The 12,746-nt window shown below is 40.3% G+C and overlaps 1 pseudogene; it reads left to right on the forward strand.

Moving 5' to 3' along the window:
* Positions 1-8,098: 8,098 nt before the first annotated feature.
* LOC144752098 (nicotinamide N-methyltransferase-like) overlaps positions 8,099-12,746 on the forward strand; it is a 72,436-nt pseudogene continuing 67,788 nt past the window's right edge.

Here is a 12,746-nt window from a genome sequence, read left to right on the forward strand (position 1 = left end):
TTGCATTTAGGTGTCGCCATGGTGATCAACTAGAACAGAGTGTCTGCAAAGTACAGCATAGCAATATAATCGAGTTAAGCTGTGACTGCCCATGTTTTTAAGAGGATATGTTATTCTGCATGATTTCTATCGCAGATGACACAATGTTACTCAAAGAGTATATCCTAGTGGACAATGTAGTCATACCACTATCTACTACCACAAGAACCCTTTCTAAATTTGGTACTTTAATCTCATGCAGTCTTTCAGCAGCCTCCTGCTGGGAAACATTCCACACTTCACTGTATATTGCATACAAGAAGTGCCTTTGACATGGTTTTTGAGGACTTAGTATAAAGTCCTGTAGTCCCATGTCATTAGACAGAAGGGACAAGCATTGTTCCAATAAAGGTACAACTTCCAAAAACTTTAAACTGTTACCACCCTGAGTGTTGTTTCTGAAAGTAACATGGGTTGGGACTGCTGATCTTAAACAGTTTGGGGTAACCCACAAAACTTGCATGACATCCGTTCGTATTTGACGGCACACTAAATACATGCTCTAGTTGGTCCCTGAAGAAATGTATGAACTTTACAAAGCGTGGTGATTAATGCTTCCATTGTGTAGTTTCTGAACTGGTGCCAGTGCACAAACTGTGTAAATGTGGGAATGTTCGGTGTCTTTTAATCATATTTCTTGGCCAGGCCAACACATGATGTCTGCTACGCGGTAAACATCGTTTACCACGATGTTTTCACAACGCAGTACCTTTAGCACGCATCCCTTACAACGCAAGTCGTTACCACGACTTGCGCTGGAGGGCGCTAAAGGATTGAAAATAGTTAATTTACTATCCCAACACCTTCCCTAGGGTCCACGGGGACTGGTGTTAGAATAGTAAATTAAACTATTCGAAATCCGCACCCCCTACGCAAGTCGTGGTAACGACTTGCGTTGTAAGGGATGCGTGGTAAAGGGATGCGTTGTGACGGTACACGTTGTACCGTCATACATCCCTGCTACGCAGATTTGTTAAGGAAAATCATTAGATGTGGTATTTAGCATGCTCTGAATAGTGCCTCATTCCCCTGAATCTGCAAATCTTTAGTTCCTCAAATTGCGACAGAAAACATAAAAAACGTGATGTATGAGCAAAATCGTATCGCAATATTAAGGAATCGCAAAATTTGCGATTCCTTAATATTGCATAAGCATTTAAGGAATCGCAAATTGCGATTCCTTAAATGCTATGTAACAAGCACCCAAGTTGTGCGATTTCTCCTTGACAAATCGCAAATTACCACCAACTTGCATTTTTCATGGTGCCATGTGGCAAACATATATGTGCGCCATATGCGCACACATGCTCATTTTAGAGCTGCATCAGGGTGTCCTTATGACACCCTTGAAATTATTCTCAATTTGCGATTCTCAAATTGTGAATCGCAAATTGAGAATGACTTCCCATTCATTCCTATGGGCCTCCTGGCCCATAGGAATGAATAGGAAGGTATTCCTTAATTGCGATTTCACAATTTGCTAATCGCAATTAAGGAACACTAAGAAATCGCCAAAAATTAGCACATTTTTAAATACATCCCGTTTTGCAATTCTCAAATAGCGATTCTCAAAAAATGATATCACAAAAAATGTTTTTCATACATATGCCCCTCATAATCCAAAATGAATTATTTCCTAATACTCCAGTCATATACATGTAGATTTATTGGCAGTGTCAGTTTGCGTACATTGTTCAGATGTCATGAATCTATACCTGCAATATATTATTTCTCTAAAGGGCAAAGCTAAACTATTCGACTTCTCTCACAAAGTATCTAGCATAGGATCAATACTTAACAAAATCTGTGAATAATATTTGTTTTGATCCTCAAAGTTGCTGTAGTCTGTGAACACATGTTGGGCCCCTTGTCCCTATGAACAGTAAAGTCATCACTGATAATATCCAGTTTCGCAGAAATTTCCAACTGCCTCAAGATCAAGTATACCCTTTGTCACCACATCCAAATGTCTCCTATCAGTAAATGAGATTAAATAATGTTTGATAATGAACAATGTTTTTTTTTGGGGTACAATTCTGAGCCTAACGTGAATATGATAATTTCAACCTTATATTACAGTATGTTTGTACATTTTAATATTATTGTTTGTAAGCTACTTTAATAGACATATGGATTCACATTTTTCATTAATTTGTAGTGCTTTCTCTATTGGCCTAATGTTCAGTCTTTCTCTAACAGCTCATCCCAAGTCATAAGGTTAGTATTGCGCTGCATAACACATTCTAGCTAAAATGCCATATGATCATCAGAAATTATTTTCTGTCCAGTAAGTCAGTATTTCTTCTACTAGTAAACATTCCCTTCATTATTTCATTTCATTAAATTATGGTAAATGATTTTACCTATTTGTGCCAATTTATTCATGGTATACTTAAAATTTACTTATGATACCAAATTAGAAAAGTACGAATGAATGTTTTGCAAATTAAATGTGGTCACAAAACATTCATAATTTGCCACCAATTGAAAACTGGTTGTAACTCATTGCAAATGTAAAGGTGTCTTTTCCCATTTGAGAATGGTTGGAAAAATATTGTTAAGGGGAGTCGGTGGCCCAAAGGAACACTGCATACATTTAAACCCATCCTCTCTCTTGTAACGAAAATGGATTGTAGTGTTTTACAAAACTTTCTCTATTTAAAAGCAATCACAGACATGGTGGCGTGCTGACCCCAGCAGGCCACAATCATTGTGATGGCTTTTATTCCTAAATGGTCGCAAATGTGAACACATTCATTATTACTCATGATTAGGGCTCCCACCTTTGTGGTATTTATTGTTATGACATTTCTGTCTGTATTTATCCATATTTATTATGAATTATTTGAGAAATAAAACGCTGAAACTGGTATATTTACACATTTATTAAACCCATAAATATGCAATCATGCTTGAATGCCTGCCAGGTTTCAGTGACATAAACACCCACAGAAGATAAATCAATGCACTATATGAATACTAGCAGCCCGCCCCGACGTTGTCCGGTGCAGAAGGGGGCTGGGGGCAGCACCGCTGCAGGAGACGCGCAGCAGAACAGCCAGCAGCGGGAGCAGCAGAGCGTACTCACCAGCATCACGTGTGCAGGGTGTTGTTTCCTTGCCCCCGTTTCCTTGCTCCTGGCCACTTCTGCCCACGCTCCTGTCCTGACTCTGGAGGCTGTCGGTTTGGCGCTCTTGCCCGCTTCTGCGCACGCTCCTGTCCGCTTTTCGCATGTCGGACTCAGTAGTCTGTCGTTTCGGCACTCCTGTCCTGCCCGCTTCTGGCCACGCTCCTGTCCGCTCTCCGAGCACTTTACTACTTTACTAACATGGTGGACCCGTGATTGTGATGTCAGCACGCATTAAACGCACACGCCCAGCTCAGACATGGCGCTACTTCCAAGGGACTACTTTCTGAAAGAACGTACTTTTCCCTTCTAAGGTATATTTTTTTATGGTATACCGCCTATGTCCATCTGCCTACCCTGACGTTTCCTATGATGTATTGGGTGTTTTGATTGGCGCTGCGGTTCCCGAGTTTACCTGGCTCAAAGGTGTGTGTTCTCGCTTTATAATAGTAGTGCGGATTTGTGCATTTCAGTGTCAGCTTTGCATATATACTGCTGTTTAGGCCTCTTTACTAAAATTCCTTTCTTTTTATTACGCCCTTACCTATCAATAGACACATTTATTGGCCTGGCAGTCATGGCAAAGTGTATTTAGAATCACTCAAAATTTACCCAATATTTATTTTTATCCACATATAAAAATAAATACAGACAGGACAATAAAAGTTCTTCTGTCTGTATTTACCTGTAAAACGGAAAACAGGGAGACTTATTTATGAAGCAGGTCTATTTACGACTCACTATGAACTTCTAATGAAATTAAAAAGAGTTCCAGACATTAGAATTTCCTCATTGCAATTCGCAGGAAATGCAATTAGGAAATCGCTATTCATGACTTTCGTACATCAAGCCAATGCTGCACTACTGTCCTCATTCTCCTTTAGGAAGCAAATACCTATTGATTACTCCTAGTGGGGTTTTCATTTGCATTGCAGAGTTTTTCATGCACTTGCTCACAAAAAAGTAGTTTTGAAAGTAAAGATAACTTTGTGTGCCTGCCTAATACTTAGACCTACCTTATAATTTCTGACCAGGTCTGGCAAAGATAAGAATTCTGGTGATCTATCACCTCTCACAAGAAATGTCATGCCTGATTTTATGTATTGCAGGGAAATTACTTCATCACAGAAATACAGTACACTTGTAATAAGTCAGGCATGATATTTGACACATGCGTGACAGTAACCAGGTTACCAAACTCTAAATCAAGCCCATAGCTTTTCATGGATATTTACCTTATTCTTAATTCTTTATCCCAGAGTGGTAACTTTATTCCCAGTCCTGACATTTTCAAGGGTTGAACAGGCTATGTTTTGGGCAGTTTTGAATGAATATATACATACTATTTTTGTATATTATTTACATTTTTAATTAAAATGCTTATTTTTTAACATTTCAAAAAATTTAAAATGTAATTTATTTTGATTTAATTTAACCATAATTCCCATGAGGTTTTATTTTGAGTTCCTTCCCCCAATTATTTGGGTGACTGTTGCAGTATCAGTGGTTAGCCATTTGGAGTGCTGAATAGGGAGTTTCTTTGCATGGAATTCCGCTGATCTTTGAACGGGTGAAAATCATCATGGTGCACGTCTTGGGGTGCACAATCAGTGAAAGTGGCACCACAATGTGTGCCAGAGGGTGCTGCTTCTTTATTGCCACCCAAGTAGATTTTCTACTCGAGTGGCAGCTTGCTTACCTTTAATGGTCCTGGCCGCCCATAAAAATCATGCCAGGGGACGCCAGTTTTTGCTCACAAATAGTTGGGGAGCCATGCGCAAGAAAAGTGGTTGGAGGAATTTGGCCAGACCTTGGCATTACATATATCACCCACCCTAGTACCGAACTTACTACAAAAGTGCAGCTTGTGAGTACTGAAATATAGTAAAATTACTCAAAAATCTATAATGTTTTTTGATGGTCTTAATAATTTTTGTTCATAAATCTTTTTTCTGAATTGGTTTGGGAATTGTAGTATGTACGGTGATTTACTTTAAAATTGTTCATACCACTTGAACTTAGCACACTCTGCTGAGGATTGTGTGTTGTTTGTGGCATAGCTACCAAGGATTGAACAGACATTCACAGTGTATTATATTTTGATCCAACTGGAGTCAGTTTATCAGTTGGTTGGGGCGTTGTCATCTCTAATTAATAAACCCATTTCAGACATTATTGTTCAGAGGTTGGGTTAGTAGTGTCCAGCAGTTACCATCTAGTTTTCAAATGTAGGAATTAAAACATGTAATTATAACATTTTCAATAGGCAAGAAATATTATTGATTGATCATGATTTTTCATAGTTTAATTACATTTTCTCACCTTGTTTTTCCTGTTGGAATTGTGGAGGTTAATCTGTCTACTAGCCTTCCTAGGTTGGATATGAAAACCACTTTCAAAGTAAAGAATCTTAAAGTAGTCCCTAGTGCAGGGTGCAAGACTGACCAGGACGAACACCCCAGTTCTTCATAAATGTGGACATTAGGGACTAATTTAATATTTGTTGAATGGGATAATATATCACAAACATGAGAGAAAGCCTGTTCACCTTATTACAAGGTAATTGTATCCTGTGATACTTGTAGTATGGTGAGTGGGATCTCTGCCACATTTGTGATGGGGTAACACATCCACCAAACCTTAAGTCAGGGCACTTAGTCATTGTTTGTATTAATATAGGGTTGGAGAAGTTGCTGAAGTGTACCCATGAAGGTCACACTGAAGGTTGCAAGAAATCCAGGTTTATGCTGCTCTGCACCTTTTGCTCCGATCAATTATGATTCAGTGGGATATTGTGTCAAAGGTGTGGGGAATTGATGAGCCCTTCTCAGCCTTGTCCTGCCAGATGAATGCTAGTTCCAAAAAAGGTCAAACTTTGAACCAGTGAAAGGCAATACATATTTCTGGCAGGTTCATCAGAGACACTAAAATCCACGTAGCATCCATTGAGAGCAGATGCTGACAAAATCAGCTGATCCAGCACTTCTTGATGAAGTTGCGTTAGACTTTGAAAGAACCTAACGGACCTAGTAAAAAGGTAAATAGTTGGACTGGGATGTTTTCTTAGTTTCAGTTTTTACTTTAAAATTGTTGTTGTTGCTTTAACATAGGACACATTTCATATAAGCCTGCTACCTAAAGCTACCAGGTTTTTTATTTGCTGATTCTCTCAGAACTTTGATTTGATATAACCAAATAGTACCCCCTCCCAATTAGTAACCCCATTTTTCTAAGAAATGTTCACAATGTGGTGTTCCCTACATTGGATCATTTATGATTTTGTCTGAATCTGCTAACACGCACATGGCTATAATTTAAGGGGCTGATTATGATTTAGGGCAGAAAGCGTGTTGGAGGAGTTTTGCCCGAAATCATAGGTTTCCATCAGACCACCATATTATCATATTGACGAATGGAGGGAAATCCACAGGGGAATTCCGCTCCACTTCTGAACGCCTCACAGAGCCCGTCGGGGGGGTGGGCCGAATAGTAATCCCTAAATGACAGTGGAGCCAGCCTCAGCTCTGCGGTCAGGATAAAAATGTATCTTTGACCCTGCCTTATCATGGTGGTCAGCCCGGCATTAAGACAGGTGGAAAGTGATTTTGGGGGCTCCTAGCAAGGCCCCTCCCTCCTGGCCCTCTACTTTGGGTTCTGGGGGCACCATACATGCGTGCACCTTGTGGCATGCAACGCAATGTACATTACAGTTCATGGATGTTTTAAATGTGTTTTAAATGTGTATATTTTCTATTGAGGCTGGTGATGCAACATGTAGCACTGGCCTCAGTAGAAATTATACATCGTCTACGACCACCGTGAAGGAGGCTGCATCATAATAGTGGAAGAGGGACTGCTAACAACTTTTCAGGTGGTCCAGTTTCTGCTACAATGTTGGCCGGACGCTCTTCTGATTGACAGCATATTTAGGGCGTAAGGAGCCGATTATGATGGCGGGTGGACTTTAGTCCGCCTGCAAACGTAGCAGGTTCAGGACCGCACACCTTTAATGCGGCAGTCCCGCACCACATATCATGATGCAACCACCGATGCAGCGGTTGCATCATGCGGTGGGAGCTGCTGGCTGCAGAACCCGCTGCAATGTTAAATGGCCATGTTGTGCATTTCCATGCACAATGTGAGAGGCACCGCCCAGTACCTGACACCTTGTGCATGGAAATGTAGTGTAAAACTGCCCTCCACAAAACTGAGGGTGCCCATAACTGGCCCCCAGATTCCAGCCTCCAGCAGCCTTTCCAAGGTGGTGGAAATGCCACGGAAAGTCTGGCGGATGCCAGCATTGTGATTGGGTGGGTGGTGCTTTTGAGGCAATGCCCCCATATGCCCAACCTTATCCGCTCTGCCAGGAAACCATCACAATTGCCTGGGGCAGATGTGTGGCGGGCATGCTATGCACCCGCAATGCTTGTGGAATGAATCCCCCACCATCCTGATGTGGCAGGGGGAAATGGGCATGCATATGGCGGAGGGACAGCCACCGCTTGTTTGGCAGTGCTGGTCCCTCTGCCATGGCAATGAGCCCCTAAGTTTGTGGTACCTATAATTTCATTGAACATTAAAAAAGACTAAAAACTAAAAGCCCAAAACTGAGCTTGTTGAAAGAATGAATAGCAAGTGCATGTTTTAAAGGACTTTTAGAAAAATCCTATTGACTTTAGTGTCAAAAATTGCATTGTTTTTTGTGTTTCAATTAAGGTGATGGAACACATGGCACACTTTACACATTGTGGTTAACACACAGGAAGTTAAATATTTATAAGCTGCACTCAGCAGACATCAAACAAGAATAGAATTTGGAATGAGGTTTGCAGCACACACAAACAAACTGAAACATTTGCAATTAAGATTACTTAATATAAGAATAGGTGCAAATACAGAAGAAGTAAAGTTTGAAACTTTTCATCATTGAACATGGCATCCTTTTCTGATCTGCAAGAGCTCCATGATCGACACTTGGATGCGACTGCTCTATTTAATGATTTTATGGCAAAGGATTCTGTCTTCCTTAATGATGCAATTACTCAAATGTTACCTTCTTTCAACAAAATCTTCACCTCAGGTCTGTTTTGAATTTCTCCTGTTCTCCAAGCTGATGATGTAGATAAATGTTGCTGTTATACAAATATATGCTCTGTGTTTATGGATTGAATTCTGCAAATGTTTACGAGGGCATCTTTGCTTTTGGTGCATTAGGTGTTTTATTTGTTTTGGTTATTTAAAGACAAGATTAAATAATAAATGTATTTGAAAGTTATGTAGCTAGTGAAATTAAATCAGGAACAATTGAAAGAATTATCAAATGTGAAATCATGTGCTTTGGGCAAAAGCACATTGATGATGAAAAAGACCTTTGTAAAGTGTATAAATATTTACCATTCATCCATAGTGTCTAGATGAATGCCAATAATGTACATTGTTTTTGCTGACACTGCACAAATAATGTACATTTTGAGAATAGAGAAATGGAATAAAGCACAGGAGGCTGTATCTGCAACTCAATATATAGGATCCACTAGAGACTTAAATGGGACCAATTGTATTACAGATCTGATCCTACTAAATATAAGTGACATTAAAAATCTGATGCATCATGATTGAAATAAACAAAGATATTTCCCTGGTTCTATTAATGAATCTTTTATATCTCACTATTTCGTGAAAACACAATTATACCTGAATATATATGCACGGGTGTCAATATTTTACCATAGATTATGTAAAGTAGACTCAACATCGCATCAGACATAAAATATAGACCCCCATACCCTTTAGCTTGCCCAGAGCATGAACAGGGCATGTTTTAGGACTGAATTTGTCAGTGCAGAGGTCACGGTTAGACTCTCAAAATTATGACTTCAATAGTCAACACTTTACTCGCTGGCTCCCTGACCTTTCGGGCCTTATTTGGCAATGGGACAATTCTCAAAGCACTCCAGAATTACTGCCTGGAGTATTTGCCTCATTATACTTTCACGTCTTTATTGTTCAGATTCTGAACACATTTATATTCCTGTTGAAGAGAACTTGAAGCCATCATTTTGAGAGTGGGACCGTGACCTCTGTACTGACGTTGCTGTATAAAGATTATGGTCATTGGATTCTCACCCTTTTCAGGTTTTTTGTGATTTCGAATTTAGTCTGCTTAACCATTTAATATTTGGTCATTTTGTATTCCTCCTTCGAAGGGTTATTGCCCTAAGGAGCCCTGACGAAGTTCTCTTTCGAGAACGAAACGTGTTGGCTGAACTCTGTTTTGAACATTCGTATAATTCTGATAAATAAAGGACTTTGAAAATTCCATTGGTAATTCTTGAACGTCTTGAATCCTGTGCACGCCCTTCATCTATATGTTTAAGGATCTGGAGCACAGCGCCATCATAAGACGGTTGTTGCCTGGGATAGTGCGTCGGACTAATACTGAACGGTGAAACTGGTGGAGCGGTGCAGAAATGGTGGTCCACCATCTGTTCTGCTTTGTTGTACAGATCTTGTTCCATTAAATATTAGTGACATTAGAATTCTGATGTTTCATGAATGAAATAAACAAATATATTCCTCTAGTTATTTTAATGAGTCTTTTATATCGCACTATTTCACGATAACACAATTTTACCTGAGTATATATATATGCACAAGTGCAGATATTAACCATTGGTTATGTGAACTAGAATGAATATCACATCAGAAATACAACCTGGACTCCATACCCTTTAGCTTACCCAGAGCATGAATAGTGCATGTTCAAATGTTGCATTCAAAGGTATGTCTGTGCAACACATTTGTGGAGGTGGCTGTGACTTTCTAATGTTGCATATTTAAACTGTGTGATATATTGGGGTACGCTGGGCTCTATTCACAAAGGTAAACTACTACTAGTAGAATGTACTCCTACAATTGTGTGTATTTCACTTCTTTGGGTATTAACAAAATAGGACTGTAAACGTTCTCAGACATGTAGACATACTTTTCCATAACCCTTGAAACAGGGGGAAGAGCCACATTTATAAGTGAAAAGTTACAACTGCCAGATAGGAACAGTAATAAGTGAAGCACCATACATGGCCCACCACTGATACTGAACACCCTCCGATAGAAAATAAAGAAGCTTGTTTCTTTTAAAATAATCACTTAGTTAATAATTAATCTAAATTATTTTAAAAAGTAAAATGTAAATATTCGTATTCAATGTTAACAAATTATCTAAAAAAAAATTAGAATTTATTATAAACCATTCTATAATTTTAGAATTAAGGTGACATTCATTTTTACTAAAATATAATTGAATTACTTTCAATTATGTCTATACATCACTTATATTAAGTAATAATATATATTAAAAAATAAAATATTTTACTGTGTCGTTTTTTCTTGTATACTTCAGAAAAATACTGCTAATTTATTTTAGCATATTTGACTAACTGATCGCCTGCCTACCATATTCAGTGGTAGAAGGACCACCAACTTACTGTTGACGGAGCACTCCCTTGATGGAAAGCAACCTCTGATGGCCCACAGAATAGGGGCTGTTTCAGGAAGAACCTTATACAGCCCACCCAACTCAGAGCATACTGTCTTACTCCCACAGCCAAGTAAAACCTGGTGGTGGGTACAAATAGTGACCTCACACCCAGTGTGAATACTACCTGGATACAGGGTTACATATTGTTTTATCCTCTGGAGATATCACTGTGTGTGATGCTCTGCAGATTCTGGTATGCATGAGACCTGTGGGCACTAAGCAATAGTAACTTTCTCCCAAAAGGTTGCAAGCAACATAATGAAAGCTGCCAAACAAAAGACCTTGAGAGAGGTTTTTGCAGTTAGTCTAACCACTGGCAATCACACAACCTCTTCTGCCACAAGATTAAGATGATCTACAACAGCTTCAACAGTCTTGTTATACAAGATCCTCTCACCCTGCTCGCAACCACTGCACCCAACATCACCAGACCCCAGCAGACCCTGCTCAGCTGGACTCCCCTCATCACTGAGGACACCCACAAGATCATGAAGAGCATCCACTCCAGAGCAACCACAGCCTCTTGCCTGGACCAAATCTTCAACAAAGCTGGCACCTCCATTGTCCTGAACTCTGTCACACCATCAACTGCTCCATCATCTCTGCTACCTGTCCAGAAGACTGGAGACATACAGCCAGCAACCTCTTGCCTAAGAGACCCATCTCTCTGCTCCTCTTCCCAGGAAACGCCCAGCTTTTCTAGATCATAGTAGCAAAAAACACCCTGGAACTCTCTCAATCCAGCTTCTGAAGCAACAACAGCACCGAGACAGCCGTCCTCGCTGCCACAAATGATGTCTGTACCCTCCTCAACAGAGGCAAAACTTCAGCACTCATCCTTCTGGAATTCTCTGCTGCCTTCAGAAGAGTCCCCCACTGCACCCTATGCACTATGAGACAACAGCAGCTGCAAAAAAGCTGTGGGATGGATCCGCTCCTTCCTCACTGGCTGAACACAGAGAGTCAGACTAACACAGTTCCGCTCTGAACCTACAGAGATTAGCTGCAGAGTGCCTCAGAGATCCTCCCTGAGCCCACTTTCTTCTCAACTACATGGCCCATTTACAGACATCATCAGGAACCACGGACTCAACATCATCTCCTACAACAATTAAGACCAACTAATCCTCTCCCTCACAAATTAACCCAAAGTCACCAAGAACAACGTCCACAATGGGAAAAAAGCTGTCACCACCTGGATGAAGAACAATCCTTATCCGGGGCTCCACCCCCTCCTCCTGGGATGACTCCTGCTGACCCTCATATCTTGAATCCCGATATACCCACAGAACTTGCCAGAACAACAACATCCTGTACTCCTCACTCAACATGAACTACCTGATCAACAACATTTCATCATCCTGCTTTCACAAGCAGTGCCTGCTTCAAAAGATTTTCAAGTGGATCCCCACCAATTCCAGAAAGACTCGACTACAGATATACACTGTATGCCAGCACCACCCAGAAACTCCTCAAAAAACTGCAGGACATTCTCAATATCCCTCACTTTAGCCACATCACTGACCACCTAAGAAAAATCCACCTGCTCCCAGTCAACAAAAGAATCACCTTCAAGCTCCTCGATTGATTGATTGACATTTTTAGCATTGTCGGTTGTGGTGGGTGTGAGTTCAAAATCAGCAGGCTGCTAGGTGCAATCCCAATGTGGGCTCTTATTCCCGAAGATCATCCAATTGGCAATACTGCTCATGCATTGTTGAAGTTTGCCTTTGTGGTGACAACGTTGTCTGAGAGTGAAAAAATAGCTGAGTGTTGTCGGCATAGGAGATGGTGTTGATTCCGTGTCTGATGATGTTTGCAGTGGATTCATGTATATGTTTAAAAGCGTGGAGCTGAGTGATGATGCATGTGGGACTCTGCAGATTAGGTCCTTGGGTTCTGATTTGAAATGTGACAGTCTGACTTGTTTTGTTCTTCTGGAGAGGTAGGAAGCTATCCTTTTGCATGCTGGTCCTAATATTCTTGCTATGTGTAGTCTAGTGATGAGTGTGTAGTGGGAGACAGTGTTGAAAGCAGTAG

This window comes from Lissotriton helveticus, chromosome 4_2, assembly GCF_964261635.1.
Source record: "Lissotriton helveticus chromosome 4_2, aLisHel1.1, whole genome shotgun sequence".
Lineage (NCBI taxonomy): Eukaryota > Metazoa > Chordata > Amphibia > Caudata > Salamandridae > Lissotriton > Lissotriton helveticus.